Source organism: Triticum urartu, chromosome 3 (assembly GCF_003073215.2).
Source record: "Triticum urartu cultivar G1812 chromosome 3, Tu2.1, whole genome shotgun sequence".
Taxonomy (NCBI): Eukaryota; Viridiplantae; Streptophyta; class Magnoliopsida; order Poales; family Poaceae; genus Triticum; species Triticum urartu.
In genome coordinates, this window is record NC_053024.1 from 450,378,098 (window position 1) to 450,393,085 (window position 14,988).

Below are 14,988 nucleotides of genomic sequence, written 5' to 3' on the forward strand. Positions count from 1 at the left end.
AACATGACAAGCAAGAAACTTAAGCTTGTCGACATAGTCCAAGTCATGCTCTTCCGCTGGATCCTCCCATGTCAGCAACGGGATTTCAACTTATGGGAGTTCGACCCGGCCGGACACCAGACTCTAAGCGAGCTCTTCGACACGATGCACAAAGACGTCTGGAGGGTGCTGTTCAAGAGCGCCGAGGTCCCTCCCTCTCTCACCGAGGACCGCGGGCTAAGCGTGAAGCGCCCTATGAATCCGGTAAGTTATGTACATTTGGTAGGATATTTATTTCCCTTAGCTTAACCATGTGCGGGGTCTGAGCTCTGATGCCTTTAACAGGACTGGGTGGAGGCATCACAGCAGATCGACTGTCCGGCCCCCCTGCCCGAAGACACCACGGACGCTCTCCTGACGGAGATGCTGACTCCGACTCCTTATAAGGTGCCGGATAAGACTATGAAGAAGGCCAAGGGAACCCGAAAGAGTTCCCGGCGCCAGGTGGTATCGTACTCGTCATCTGATAACTCCGCGACGCACTCCTCCCATGAAGACGAGGAGGAAGATGAAGATGCTCCCCCTCCATCCAGGGGAGACAAGAAAAGGAAGGCCGCCCCGACCGGGGAGGCCGAAGGGTCCAAGAAGGGAAGGACTCTTCTTTCGGACTGCTCCACCACCGCCGCCGAAGGCGAAGACGAGTGGCTGCTCAGGGCCAAGCCCCTGGCGAAGTCATAAGTATTCAGATACTAGAGTAAATCATAGCATACCTTTGTCGCACTGCTTCTCCTAACGCCGAATATGATTATGCAGACCGCCCCAAGCCCGTATCGACGTATCCTCGTCAGACGGCTCCTTGGATTCATCGGATATGGATAGCGATCCACTTCCGACCGCCTCCTCCCCTCACCCTATAGACAATGCCGAGGTATTGTCTCAAGGGGCACCAAGACAGGGGGAGACAGTCCCGGAGGCGCCTCAAGGTGACCTTCCGGACTCCAGGAGAAAAGGGAGCAAGGCTCCCGGGGGCTCCAAGTTTGGCTCTCAGCCGAACATCGCGCCGGAACCTCCAGTGATTCCGGACTCGGGCAGGCGGCCCCCTTCCAAAAGGGGTAAGACGCCCGTGCCGGTGACCTCTGCCCATCCAGAGGCACCGGACGACCTGCTGGGAGCACTTCGCGGCGCTTCCATCAACGAAGAGCACCGCACTATTATGAGTGCGGTGATCAAGAAGGTTCATTCCGCCAAGAGCGGACTGACTGAAGCCTGTGCCAGCCTTCTAACAGGCTTTGAGGTAAGTATTTAAAATATAGGGGAAAATATTACCGCATAGACAGTAGCCCCTGATGCTCTGTTTGGTGTTCACAAAGAAAAGCTGAACAGAGGATCAAATAATATCTGCAGGAGTCTAATATAAGTATGTCTATATGCGTATGCAGGCTTCGTTGCTGACCTCTGCCGCACTGACTGCGAAGGTCGCTGCACTGAAGCAGGACCTCGAGGGGTCTGAGAAAGAGCTAGGCCTTGCCAAGAGGCAGCTCGAGGAGAACAAAGGTAAGTAATACCTTGTCTATAGATATATATGTATACAAAAAAGATGCGATTGCAAAATGACAGGATCATCATGAATTTGCCAGGGGCCATGACCGAAGTGGCGACCCTGAAGCAGGCGCTGTCTGAGGTCAAAAACAAAGCGGCCTAGGAGCACGCCGAGTGAGAAAAGCAGGAGGCACGGGTGGGCGAGGTGCAACAAGAGCTCCAGGCTCTCGTAACGAAGCACGAGGCTTTGGAGCTTGACTCGAAGACGCAAGAGTCTGAGCTTGCCGCGGCCCTTGAGAGCGCAAAGAATGCCAAGGCTGAAGCCCACAAGGCCCTCCAGGAGATTGAGGCGATGAGGAAGATAGCGGCGGGTAAGGCATTCAATATGCAAAGCAAGCGTGCGAAAGTAAATTACTTGTTACTTACCCAAGTCCGGAGCTCTCCAGGAGCATTCATAGATTTTCCCCGCAGCATGTCCGATGCCGCAAGGTTTTACCAGGCCGAGGAGGGTAGCTCAACGGAGAAGCTGTTCTGGTCTCAGTATACTCGGACCGAACACCCGATGCATATGAGCGACCAGCTGAAGCAACTGGTCGAGCTGCACAAGGCGGCCGAACAGGCCATGAGGGGCCTTATAGTCCAGATGTGGCCTAGCGACGCCCTTCCCAACAGCTACTTTGGCCTAGTGAGGCGGCTTGTGGATGCTTCCCCACGGCTGGAAGTCATCAAGCGGTCCGTAGGCATCGAAGGTGCACGCCGGGCTTTTGCCCGTGCAAAGGTGCACTGGGCCAAGATGGACGCCGAGAAGCTGGTGAAGGAGGGGCCGCTGCAGGGCAAGGAGCATCGCCATCTCGAGATGTACTATGAGGGTGTCCTGAAGGGTGCCCGTCTTGTAGCGGACGAGTGTACGAAAGATGTAATATTTGAATGAACTTGCTCGTGTGATCCTGTATTATGAAAACTTGTTCATATGCGCTATGCAATGCTTGTTTGAATTTAAAATATTACCTTCTGTTCGACTATTTATCTTATCTGAGAGATGGCTAATCATCGGCTTCAGCCCCCGTGCCACGAGTTCTGGGGTGTTCGGGATAAACCTGAGCACTCTTGTTCCCATATTTGGGTCCTTCGAGGGAGGTGCTCAGCACAACGAACAAGGCAATCGGACTATAATGCTTTATCACTCTCACTTAGCCATAGAATTCTATAATTTTAAATTTTGGCAAAGCCCCTAGTATCCGGAAGGCCGAATTCGGGGTGCTATACACGCCTTAAGCCGGACAAAGCCGACTCCTCGCTCTAAGCGACATAAGTCTTTAGGGACTCGAAACCTCTCGAACAGCGACCAGTCTCTCGCCTTATCATGAAAGTCAGTTTTAGCTTTCTCTACTAAGGTGCTTAGCCCAGCAGAACCGGGGCACATCGCAGTAGTTCTTCCAGTGCTACCTTAGCCGATATAGCGGAACGTAAGGTACCAAAACATGGGAGCCGGGCAAACCCAACTATTGACCCAAGACATGATTCGGAGCTGATGCATATAATGCTATAAGTTCGGGGTGCCGCACTGTCGAAAGTGTTTGGACTTCTCACGCCGTAATATGGGGTATGCTTAAGCCCCTAGCGTACTGGCCGTACCAGAGTGTACGGGTGCCGGATGTCATGAATGAACATATACATATATATATAAAGAAAGAATAGATAATGCAATAATAGTCTAGTGTTATGCATTGTTTATTCAAAAAGGTGCGCTAAAGCACAATGATACAAGTAGTGCGATAAGAAAAAAGTAGGACTATTTGACATGTCCCCTCCAAGGGCAAGCTGAGGAATGGTATTAGAGCAAGTATTTCACTCGTTATCATAATCCACCTGGGAGTTCCGTGGTGCGACGTGGCTTTCTGCCTCCTTGGTTGCTGCATCATGTGTTCGGCCATCATACTACCAGACAGGGTTTCTAGAGATTGAAGTCCTGAAAGAGAGAAAAATAACAAAGTGGGAAGCCCCTAGTGCGGTTAAGCCGCGTCTTGGGGCGTGCCGTAGTCGTGCCCCCCTCCCCACCTATGCCCATGGTATTTTCAATGCGTAGTTATGTACGCATGGGATGGATTTCGCCGTTTGGCTGGTACTGCGGTGGGGGCCGCATTGCTATGCGAGCTCGGAGCGTGCCAGGTGGTCTTGTTGCCGATTACTCCGGGCGCGCTTGAAGGTGTCCGGGTCTTGAATCGCCGAACTGGTGGAGTGCCTTAAGAGGCTGCTTTGCGATTCTGCTGCGAGGGCTGCAGTGTGCTCCTCCGTACGGAGAGAGCGCTCTGTGTTTCCATTAACTGTGATGACCCCCCGAGGTCCTGGCATCTTGAGCTTAAGGTATGCATAATGCGGTACCGCATTGAATCTCGCAAATGCGGTTCGCCCGAGCAGTGCATGATAGCCACTATGGAACGGGACTATATCGAAGATTAACTCCTCGCTTCGGAAGTTATCCGGGGATCCAAAGACCACTTCCAGTGTAACTGAGCCTGTGCAATGGGCCTCTACACCTGGTATGATGCCTTTGAAGGTCGTTTTTGTGGGTTTGATCCTTGAGGGGTCTACACCTATTTTGCGCACTGTGTCCTGATAAAGCAGGTTCAGGCTGCTGCCGCCATCCATAAGGACTCGAGTGAGGTGAAAAGCATCAATGATTGGGTCTAGGACCAGTGCGACAAATCCGCCATGATGGATACTAGTGGGGTGGTCCCAGCGGTCGAAGGTGATCGGGCAAGAGGACCATGGGTTGAACTTTGGGGCGACTGGCTCCAACGCATATACGTCCCTTAGCGCACGCTTCCGCTCCCTCTTGGGGATGTGGGTTGCGTATATCATGTTCACCGTCCGCACTTGTGGGGGAACCTCTTCTATCCTCCGGTGTTCGGCTGCCGGGGCTCCTCCTCGTCATCACTATGTGACCCCTTATCTTTGTTTTCGGCATTTAACTTGCCGGCCTGCTTGAACACCCAACAATCCCTATTGGTGTGGTTGGCTGGCTTGTCGGGGGTGCCGTGTATTTGACACGAGCGGTCGAGTATAAGGTCCAAGCTGGACGGGCCCGGAGTGCTTCTTTTGAATGGCTTTTTCCGCTGACCGGGTTTAGAGCCTTTGAATCCAGCATTGACTGCCGTATCCTCGGTATTGTCGCTGTTAATGCGGCGCTTGTGTTTGTTACGACATGACCTGCCATTGCCATCCTTGGTATCCGAAGTACCAGGGTTCTTTGATATGTTATTGCTGCGAGCCAGCCAGCTGTCTTCTCCCACACAAAAGCGGGTCATGAGTGTCGTGAGGGCTGCCATAGATTTCGGCTTTTCCTGGCCAAGGTGCCGGGCGAGCCACTCGTCGTGGATGTTGTGCTTAAAAGCTGCTAGGGCCTCTGCATCCGGACAGTCAACGATTTGATTTTTCTTTGTTAGGAACCGTGTCCAGAATTGCCTGGACGATTCCTCTGGCTGCTGAATTATGTGGCTCAAGTCATCGGCGTCTGGTGGTCGCACATAAGTGCCCTGGAAGTTGTCGAGGAATGCGGCTTCCAGATCTTCCCAATAGCCAATGGACTCTACTGGCAAGCTGTTGAGCCAATGCCGAGCTGGTCCTTTGAGCTTGAGTGGGAGGTATTTGATGGCGTGTAGATCATCACCGCGGGCCATGTGGATGTGCAGGAGGAAATCCTCGATCCATACCGCAGGATCTGTCATGCCGTCGTATGATTCTATATTACGGGTTTGAAACCCTCTGGGATTTGATGATCCATTACTTCGTCTGTGAAGCATAGGGGGTATGCGGCGCCTCTGTACTGGGCTATATCGCGATGCAGCTCAAATGAGTCTTGCCCGCTGTGTTTGGCCCAGCCGGACTTACTTTTACTGTATCCGGCATGACGATTATCGTCTCGCATAGTGGCGCGCCCTTGTGATCCGTAGATCGATCTTGCATGTTTTGCTTTGTCCTCCAATACGTCTCGCAGGTCTGGCGTATTTCCCCATGTCTTGACATTTTTATTTGAGTGGCGTCGGAGTGCGGGCTGAGCTTTTGGCTGAAATGCCTCTCTGTCGCGGCCACGAGGTGGCCGGTCAGCCGCATCATATGCCGGAGATGTAGGCTTGCATGCTTCCTCCTCCAGTCGGGGTAGCAACCTATGCTTTGGGTAACTCTTGGAGGGGCGTTCGAGTTTATATTCCTCGGCCGCAAGGACTTCAGTCCATCTGTCAGCTAGCAAATCTTGATCAGCTTGAAGATGTTGTTGCTTTTTCTTAAGGCTATTTTCCGTGGCTATAAGCCGGCGCTTGAAGCGCTCTTGTCCGACGGGATCCTCAGGCACGATGAATTCGTCATCGTCGAGGCTTGCCTCGTCTTCGGAGGGAGGCATGTAATTATCATCCTCCGCCTCTCCATCTGCCGCTCTCTCGGGAGGGCTGGCTTCTCCATCCTCCTGCCCTAAATCTTGCTGGAGGGGATTGTTGTCGTCTTCGGCACTATCCGGAGTGGTATTATCTCCTGTGCCAGTGTCACCACTTTTGCTTTGGCGAGACTTAGAGCGGCGCCGCTGACGTCGGCGCTTGGGTTGCTTCTTGGAGGGGTCATCCTCCGCTGTCTCGTCGCCATTGCCTTCTTTGGGTGTGTCCACCATGTATATATCATATGATGAGGTCGCAGTACAGTTCCCTCTAGGCAGTGGTTCCTCTTCATCTCCCGCATCGTCGTCCATACCGTCGATGTCCTCGGGGTCGAAATCGAGCATGTCGGTTAAGTTGTCGACAGTGGCTACTAAGTGGGTGGTGGGTGGGCGGTGAATTTCTTCGTCATCCGCATCCCAATCCTGCCAGACATAGTTCGGCCAGGACTCTCCTAACAAGGAGAGAGACCTTAATGAGTTCAGTATGTCGCCGAAGGGCGAGTGCTGAAAGATATCCGCGGAGGTAAACTCCATGATCGGCGCCCAGTCAGATTCGATAGGCACGGGCGCAGGCGGTTCGGAGTCCGTTGCCGGGGAAGGATCCGGTAGTTCGGCGTCACGGCTCTTGTGAAGGGTAAGGTCGATACTCGGCTCGATCGCCGATGAGAGTGCGGCCTCCGTGGCGGGGTCTATCCACCCGCCCATGGATGGCGCAGCTGGCTCCGAATTGAGGGTCGGAGTGGTTGCCGGCGCGATCTCATGGGCACTGTCCGATGGCAGAGCTAGATCATGCTCATCGTGGCCGTGTGGCGCACTAGGCAAGTGCTCGAGTCCGTCGAAGATCAAGTCTCCGCGGATATCGGCCATGTAGTTTAAGCTTCCAAACCTGACCTGATGGCCAGGGGCGTAACTCTCGATCTGCTCTAGATGGCCAAGCGAGTTGGCCCGCAGTACAAAGACGCCGAATACAAAGATCTGCCCGGGGAGAAAAGTCTCACCCTGGACCGCATCGCCATCGATGATCGAAGGAGCCATCAAGCCTAACGGTGACGACACGGAGGAACTCTCAATGAAAGCACCAATGTCGGTGTCAAAACCGGCGGATCTCGGGTAGGGGGTCCCGAACTGTGCGTCTAAGGTGGATGGTAACAGGAGGTAGGGTACACGATGTTTTACTCAGGTTCGGGCCCTCTTGATGGAGGTAAAACCCTACGTCCCGCTTGATTATTCTTGATAATATGTGTAGTACAAGAGTTGATCTACCACGAGATCGGAGAGGCTAAACCCTAGAAGCTAGCCTATGGTATGATTTTCTGTTGTCCTATGGAGTAAAACCCTCCGGTTTATATAGACACCGGAGGGGGCTAGGGTTACACAAAGTCGGTTACAAAGGAGGAGATATTCATATCCGTATTGCCTAGCTTTCCTTCCACGCCAAGTAGAGTCCCATCCGGACATGGGACAAAGTCTTCAATCTCGTATCTTCATAGTCCAACAGTCCGGCCAAAGGATATAGTCCGGCTATTCGGAGACCCCCTAATCCAGGACTCCCTCAACACCCGTTCCTTATTCAGGGCTAGATAGCGAAGGAGGAGCGGATCAGGTGTCCAGCGCCGCTACCAGAAAACCCAGTCGATCCTCTGCCGACGAGGATGCTGGTCCCGACACCGTATCAGGCGCCAGAGAAGAAGGCCAAGAAGAAGGGCAAGGAGGCCAAAGGCGGCCTCCGCCATAAAGGTACTTCGGACGTTGTGTCCATATATACCGAAGCTGTCTCCTCCCACGAGGGAGATGAAGACGAAGAGGAGGAGGAAGAGAGCAATTCTCCCCCTAAGGGGAGGAAGAAGAAAAGGGCAGCCTCCGCAGACCTAGAGGCAGAGGCATCCAAAAGGGGGAAGATATCCCTCTCGGATGGCTCGGACTCGGATGCCGAAGTCATCCACCATTGGCGCCCCAGGGCAAAGCCCCTGGCCGAATCATAAGCATTCACAAATACTACACATATATCCGGTCTTTTACATTTTATAGGATAACATATCATTATGTGTTCCAGTCCGGCCCATGATCTCCCCCAACAATCATCGTCTTCGGGGGACTCTCTGGCACCGGAGATGGTGGAGAGTGAGACGCCTCCGCGAGCTTCTCCACCACATGTCGCGGATAACACCGAGGTGTTATCCCAAAGGAATTCTCCAGGCTAGGAAGAAGTGCAGAAGGTCATCAAGATGGCACCAGAGGGTAATGCCTCGGCTGCCGAAAACATGGGGAACCCACCCCTATGGAGACTGACGACAGGGCCATGACCAACCTGTCCCCCAGCCGAACACCATTCCAGAGACCAGTACAGCTCTGAAATCGAGCGGGCAACCCCCTTTTAAGGAGGGGGAGCGCCGACTCCACCGGCAACGTCCATTAATCCGGAGGCACCGGACACTCTGACGGAAGCACTTCGACGTGCTTTCGTCGTGGAAGAGCATTGTACCCTGATGGGCTCGGTGGTTGAGAAGATTCAGTCTGCCAAGAGCAGGCTGAATAAAGGCTTTACCAGCCTACTGACAGGCTTTGAGGTATGTGACTTAAGACACCTTTTATATGAAAAAAACTTGTGCCTGTATACAAATAGTAGCCCCTGAGACTATGTTCGGTTTTGGACAAAGCCGAACAGAGGATCAAATGAATATCTCAGAAGGTGATGTACATATTGTTAAATGTACATGCTTCCCTGTTGCTGGCGACTGCCCAGGCCTCTGAAGTTTCCGAGCTCAAACGGAAGCTGAAGCTGGCCGATGATGACCTCGACCGTATTAACAAACGGTTCGATGAGGCACAAGGTACATACTTGTATGATTTAAATTATATTCGAGGAGTTTTAAGCTAACACACTTGCTTGTGTAAATGATTTGCATGTAGTGCGGCTGAGATTGAGACTCTCAAGGGCACCCTGTCACAAGTCCAAAAGAGGAACGGGAGAATAGGGTGGCTGTAGATTTAAAGGCCGAACAGGTCACCCGCTGTTAGTATGAGGAGAGAGTGATCGAAGTTGAGAAGGAGCTCAAAGATGATGCTCTTAAGTGTGAGGCCTTGGAGAAGGAGAACAAGGCTCAAGCAGTCTAACTCTCCAAGGCTCTCCAAGAGGCCAGGGAGGCGCGGACTGAGTCCCAGGCGGCTCGAGAGGAGATCAAGCAGGATGAGCAGATAGCGGATGGTAAGCCCTTTCTTTTGCAGAGTTAATTCGGCAGTCAAGAATATGCCCCGCTTACTCGCTTGTGGAGTTCTCCAGATGCGTTTGCGGATCTTCCGGGGAGCGCCGCTGACGTTGTGAAGTTTTTTCGGGCCCAAGAGGGGAACACGACAGAGAAACTCTTCTGGTTGTAGTACCTGGCGCCGGACCGTCCAACGCTGTTGAACGACCAGATGATGCAGTTGGCAGAGCTGCATAGGATGTCCAGATTGGCCATGAAGGATATCGTAGTCTGGTTATGGCCAGCCGAACCCATTCCTGGCAGCTACTTCGGCTTGGTCAGGCGGCTTACCGACGCCCTATGAAGAATTGAAGCTGTTAAGCGCTCCTCCTATATTGAGGGTGCCTGGATGGCCTTTGCCCGCATCAAGATGCATTGGGAAAAGATGAAGGCTGTCGTCGTAGTAGTTGAAGGGCCGCCCGAAGGCAAGGACTATCGCAAGCCGGAGCGCTATTTTGAATATGTCCTAGAAGGAGCCCGTTTTATAGAGGGTCAATGCTCAAAAGATGTGATATTTTAATGAATGTATCCGAGTTGCCCAGACTTTGTATTATGAAACAAGGCCTTTGTATAATATGCTTGCTTGTTTATTGCAAATTATTCCTCCTGTGCGGTCGTTCGTTGTATCTGAAAGTTTGCCAGTCGTCGGCTTCAGCCCCCACATAGATACTACGGGGGTGTTCATAATAGCATGTGACCACTCTTGTCCCAACGTCTTGGTCCGTAAGGGAGGTGATCATGCAGCGAACTAGGCAATCAGACTATACGGCTTTACCACTCTCACTTAGCCATAGGAGTTTGACAATGGGATTATAGGCTTAGCCCCTGGTGTTGTTTGGCTATCCGAACTTGGGTGCTTTAGACGCCTAACCAGGTGAAGGCTAGTCCTTCGTGTAATATGGAAAAATCGTGAAAAGATTTAATAAGTCACTGAATCGCTGATCAGCTCTCACTGTATCATGACAGTCAGTTTTCGGCTTTCTCTACTGAGGTATTTGACCGGACAAGCCAGAAATACAATAGCAGTAGTTCTCCATTTACTACCTTAGCCGAACGAGCGAAACGTAAGGTGGTAACCACCGGAGTCGGGCAACCCAACTATTGACCAAAGACATGATTCGGAGTCGATGCATATAGTGCGGTATTCGGGACGCCGAAGGGTACTATGAAAGTGTTCGGACTTTTTGTTTTCGAATATTTGTGTCCGAATAAAGCCCCTTGCAATTAATGCCAATGTGTATATGTCAATCATTCATGAAGACGGAATACATATTATGGAATAGGCCAATACCGAATAAGGTAGGACAAAACTGTTTCCGCTATATTCTGATTGATACGTCGAACGTGCTCTTTACAGAGAATGCCATAATCATCAAGGATATTTTACATGCCAAGAATTTGAGAACAAGGGAAAGTTGTATACAGGTCCTAAAAAGGAAAAGGTGATCTTGAAGATCCTTTGGACACTCTGTCGCACATCTGCGCCGCTTTTCGCTTTGGTGTATGATCCTTTGAGAGGATCAACAATCGAGTATACATAAGGGGCCTGGAAAAGGGCCCTCGGTACCATCGCAAAGTGATTGGGGTTGTAAAGAACCTGAAAAATAGAAATAAGAAGAAAAAAGGAAGAATATGAGGGTCCGGATAGGGTCGAGTCGTATTGTGGACTTTGTTTTTAGTGTGCCTCTGTCCTCGCCCATGGTATCTTTAGTGCATAGTTATGTATGCACGGTACGTATGCCGCAATCAGGTTGGGGTTTTGACGGAGGCTGAATTGCTAATCTAGCTCTGGACAAGCCGAACTGTCATTCTGTAGGGTAGAACGGACTCGTTTGACAGTGTCCGGGGGCTTGACTGCCGATGTAGTATTCGGCTTGATAAGGCCACCCTGTACTTCAGCTGCTAGGGCCGCGATATGCTCCTCAGTGCGGAGGGAACACTCCATGTTTCCGTTGACTGTTATAACGCCGCATGGTCCGGGCATCTTGAGCTTTAGATATGCGTAGTGCGGGACTACATTGAAACATGCGAAAGTTGTTCGTCCGAGCAGTGCATGGTAACCACTGCGGAAAGGGACGACATCGAAGATCAAGTCTTTGCTTCGGAAGTTACCCGGTGAGCCGAAGACTACTTCCAGCGTGATGGACCCTGTGTAGCAGGCCTCTACGCCGGGTATCACTCTTTGGAAGGTGGTTTTAGTGGGCTTGATTCTTGACGGATCAATTCCCATTTTGCGGACAGTGTCCTGATAAAACAGGTTAAGACTGCTACCGCCGTCCATTAGGACTCGCGTGAGGTGGAATCCGTCGATAATTGGATCGAGGACCAATGTTGTCGAACCTCCATGACAGATACTAGTCAGCTGGCTCTGCGATCAAAAGTGATCGGGCAGGCTGACTATGGGTTGAATTTTGGGGTGACTGGCTCTATGGCATAAACATCCCTTAGTGCGCGCTTGCGCTCCCGCTTGGGGATATGAGTGACGTAGATCATATTCACTATTTTTACCTCGGGGGGGGGGGATTTCTTTTGCCCCCCTGTGTTTGATGGGCGAGGCTCATCATCATCCTCGCTAGGTGGCCCTTTCCCCTTATGTTCGGTGTTTATTTTACCGGTCTGTTTAAAGACCCAACAATTTCTGTTGGTATGATTGGCAGGCTTGTCCAGGGTGCCATGGATCTGGCAAGGCCGATCCAGTATTCAGTCCAAACTAGATGGACCATCTTTGCTTCCTTTGAATGGCTCCTTCTACTGACCGGGTTTAGAGCCACTAAATCCGGCGTTGACCGCCGTGTCTTCGGTATCCTCGTTGTTTCTTCGACGCTTGTGTTTGTTGCATCGTGGCCTACCGTTGCCATCTCGGGCTTCGGAGGTGCCGGGGTCGCTGGTGCTGTTGCTTCTACGAGCTAGCCAGCTATGTTCTCCCGCGCAAAAGCAGGTCATAAGTGCGGTGAAAGCTGCCATGGACTTCGGTTTTTCTTGGCCGAGGTGTCAGGCGAGCCACTCGTCGTGGATGTTGTGTTTAAAGTCCGCGAGGGCTTCGGCATCCGTACAATCGACAATTTGGTTCTTGTTAATTAAGAACCTGGTCCAGAGCTTCCGGGCTGACTCTCCGGGTTGTTGGACTATGTGACTAAGGTCATCGGCGTCTAGAGCCCGAACATAGGTACCTTGGAAGTTGTCTCTAAAGGCACCTTCCAAATCTTCCCAGCTACCAATAGAGTTTTCCGGGAGGCTGTTTAACCAGTGTCGTGCTGGTCCCTTGAGCTTTAGGGGGAGGTACTTGATGGCATGGAGATCGTCGCCGTGAGTCATGTGGATGTGGAGAAGGAAATCATCGATCCATACTGCGGGATCTGTCCTTCCATCATATGATTCAATGTTCACGGGTTTAAACCCTTCTGGGAACTGGTGCTCCATTACCTCGTTGATGAAGCATAAGGGGTGTGCGGCGCCTCTGTATCGGGCGACGTCACGACGCAGTTCAGATGAAGTCCGTATGCGGATCTCGGCCCAGGTGAGGTTGTGGCTGTCGCGCTAGGCTTGATGGCCGTCTTCTCGCATTGGGGCACACCCCCTTGATCCATAGATTGATCTGGCTGGGCCTGCTCCATTGTCCAGGTCCCGTCGTAGGTCGTAGGTCTATCTTGGAGCCACTGTCTCTCTGCCCTTACGGCGAGGTGGTGCGGGTTGGTGTTCGACGTGGGTGGACGCTTTGTCTCGCCCGCGTGGTGGTCGGTCTGGTTCATCAGCGCGGTCATGTTTCGACGGGATTGGCTTGACAGCCTCGTGGTCGAATTTTGGCAGTAGTCGACGCTTTGGATAACTTTTTGTTGGGCGTTGAAGGCCATATTCTTCTACAGCCAGGACCTGAGTCCATCTATCGTTGAGTGTATCTTGTTCGGCTTGGAGCCGCTGCTGCTTCTTTTTTAGGGTTCTCGCAGTGGTGATTAGTTGGCGCTTAAAGCGCTCCTGCTCGATGGGGTTCCTCTGGCACGATGAAATCTTCGTTGCCAAGGCTGACACCGTCCTCGGAGAGTGGCAGATAGTTACTATCTTCCGAATCCTCATTCCCGAACGGATCGTCGGGGTTAACTTGCCCCTCCTCCACATCATCATGTTCGAATGTTGGCTCTATGGGGGCTTCGGGGTATTCGGCATCCTCTGGAGTGTTATCGTCTCCGGTGTCAGTATTACTGTCTTTGCCAGGACGCGATTTTGAGCGACCTCACTGGCGTCAACGCTTTGGCGGTGCCTCATCAGGCTTGTCCTCCACCGGATCTTTCCTGTCTGCAACGTCATCTTCTTTGGGTGTGTCCACCATGTACACGTCGTATGTGGAGGTGGCCGTCTGTAACGCTCCGGACACACCTGCCGGTGGTCGTTACTCTTGGCGGGATCTAGACTAGCCCCACAGATCAATACTAGTCTTTTCTGCGCACTTTGTCCTCACTCGTGCGCACCCAGAAGCAACTTCCCGGTCGGTCACCCATCCTGAAATTACTCCAAGCTGAGCATGCTTAACTTTGGGGTTCTATCCGAATGGGCTCCCGAAAAAGAAGGAATTCCTTATTGATATGAGTAGTCTATCATCCCTAATGAGCCAGGCTATCACATACACCCCCACTCAGAGGAACTGACGTCCTCGTCGGGCCACATGAACGTTCCCTCTTGGCACATACATCTGTGCATCCAGTCAGATACATGTGCCATGTCGAGTGCCACGACGGGTCACAAATGTCATGAACAACATGACCGCACACCTATCTGCAAACATCCATGTAAACGCGAGGGTCGGCTCTAATACCAACTTGTAATGCCCCGGACACACCCGCCGATGGTCGTTACTCTTGGCGGGATCTAGACTGGTCCCACAGATCAATACTAGTCTTTTCTGCGCACTTTGTGCTCACTCATGCGCACCCGGGAGCAACTTCCCGGTCGGTCACCCATCCTAAAATTACTCCAAGCTGAGCATGCTTAACTTTGGAGTTCTGTCCAAATGGGCTCTCGGAAAAGAAGGAATTCCTTATTGATATGAGTAGTCTATCATCCCTAATAAGCCAGGCTATCACGCCGTCCAACGTCCGGTAAACGGCGGGTCTTGGCCTTTTGCATCTCCGGCATCGTCGTCCATGCCGTCGATGTCTTCGGAGGTGTAATCCAACATATCGGTTAAGTCTTCGATGGTGGCTATGGAGTGGGTGGTGGGTCGGACGTAAAATTCCTTGTTTTCAGCCCCTAGTCCGGTCTAGGCATAGTTCAGAGGCGATTCCTCTGTGATGGCGATGGACCGCATCAAGTCTAGAGCCTTGTTTAAGAGCGAGGGTTGGACGGGGAAACAAGAGTCCGCGGGGCTGGCCAGGGCAGAGGCCTTTTGGCCACACTCGCTGAGCGCGGGCTCCGACAGTTCGGATCTAGAGTCCGGGGGCGAGTCCGGCCTTTCCATAACGGGGGGGACCCAGCCTGACTCCGGGCTGGCTGGAGAAAAGTCACCTCCAGATCCCCGATTGCGAGTTTGATAGCCGAGAGCCCAGCGGGCTTCAAACTCCCAACTTCGGACCCGACAATTTGCTCCGGATCTAAGGCTAGAGCGGTGATCGGGGCCGCGAACCCTTCGAAGATCAAATCTCCTCGGATATCAGCGACATAGTTTAGGTTCCCGAAACTGATTTGACGACCAGGGGTGTAGCTGTCGATCTGTTCGAGGTGGCCAATTGAGTTGGCATGTAGAACGAAGCCGCCGAACACAAAAATCTGGCCGGGGAGGAAAACTTCCCCGGAAATGGCATCATTGCTGAT